The sequence below is a fragment of the Kryptolebias marmoratus genome, unplaced genomic scaffold, assembly GCF_001649575.2.
Source record: "Kryptolebias marmoratus isolate JLee-2015 unplaced genomic scaffold, ASM164957v2 Scaffold98, whole genome shotgun sequence".
Taxonomy (NCBI): Eukaryota; Metazoa; Chordata; class Actinopteri; order Cyprinodontiformes; family Rivulidae; genus Kryptolebias; species Kryptolebias marmoratus.
In genome coordinates, this window is record NW_023665832.1 from 13,981 (window position 1) to 15,602 (window position 1,622).

Genomic DNA, 1,622 nt, shown 5'->3' on the forward strand with positions numbered 1-1,622 from the left:
CAGCTAAAGACAGAACCCGACAGCTAAAGACAGAACCTCACAGTTAAAGTTTGGTTAGAATTTAAAGCCATCAGCACAAAAAGAGCTGAAGAAGTTTTTTAGATAAATATGAAACGGCTAAAAAAAAAAAAGTCCAGTGGCTTAAAAACATAAATAATCTCATTAAATTGCTTTTTTGCTTTTAATTGCTCATTAAAAGCAACAAACAGAGTCGGATCAAACTTAGATTAAACTGAGATCAAACTGAGATCAAACTGAAGAAAATAAAAAGTAAAAATCTTCTGGAAAACAGTTTAATTTGAAGCCTGCAGTTCTGTGTTTGTCCTGCAGGTGTCGCCAACCCTCCACAGAAAGAGGTGAAATATCCTGAACGTTGGTGTTTTAAATGCGCCATTAATGCCATAAAACACGTTCTTCTGATTTATTAATGTAAATAAAAACACTTGTTGTTTATTTCCAGGTTTTAGAACAAGTTTGAGGAAATCATAAATCCTTCATGTTTGAAGAAGTTCTTTGGTTACTGTCTGTTCTTTTCATAAAGTCTGAAGGTTCTGTTGGGTTTCAGAGAGAGGTGTCAGCCTGAGGTCAGAGGTCAGAGGTCAGACAGGTAACCCGGGACCATCAGGATCAAATAAAGCAGAAAACGGATTTTCTGGGTTTCTGTTCCAGTCCAGAAACACATCTGAACTCTTTCATTTTCAGGTGTAATGTAGGATAAACTCACCTGAAAGTGGAAACACTGAGGTTCAAAACGTTCATTTAGAACTAATAATATTTTATAAATAATCAGAAAGAGCAGCTTGATGAAGACTTCTGTTTGAGATTTTTACCTTTAAAAGATTATTTCCCAACCTTTGAAATTAGTTTTGAATAAAACAAATCTAAGAGATTATCTGAAGGTTTATTGTTTGGATTGAATCAGTTTGTTTTTATTCTTTCAGTTTGGACAGAAAACTAAGTTTATTCTCATCATCAGAACTTTCTGATCTGATGTTAGAAGTTTGTGAACTTTGACCTCTGATTCAGAGAAACCCTCTTTCCTGTGAAAACGTGCACGCACCGTGCACACATCATGCACACGTCTTCCTTCAGCCGAATGAATGAATCCCCAAACAGAATCGTTCAGTTTATTCCCCAAAAAGCTCTGAAGCTTTAATGTAAGCAGAGTCCAGCTGGGAGCACTTGGACCGTTGTTCTAATCCTCCTCGGAACCATAAACAGGAAAACAGGAACATGAAGAACATCTCATGAAGAAGCAAACAGTCAGCAGGTTGTCCTTGTAAGGAGATCCAGTCCTGCCTGACGTCTGATTTTAAAGGAAATGTTGGAAATAAAAGTGCTCATTAAGAAGCTGTCAGTCACCCATCCTGAGGTTCTAACGGAACCAGCTGAAGAACTCTGACTGTTTGCTTGTTCTGTGTGTGCGCGTGCGTGCGGGTCACGGGTGGACGTGATTTTTCAAACAGCACATCAGTGAGTTTATGTTTTGGGCGCCCGGAAATTTTTCCAAATAAACGCAGCTTGATTCGGCCTGGGTGGGCAACTTATCAGGAGCCTAATTCTGTAAACAGCTGTGTGTGTGTGTGTGTGGGGGGGCGGCAGCTGATTGGATGCTGGCTCGG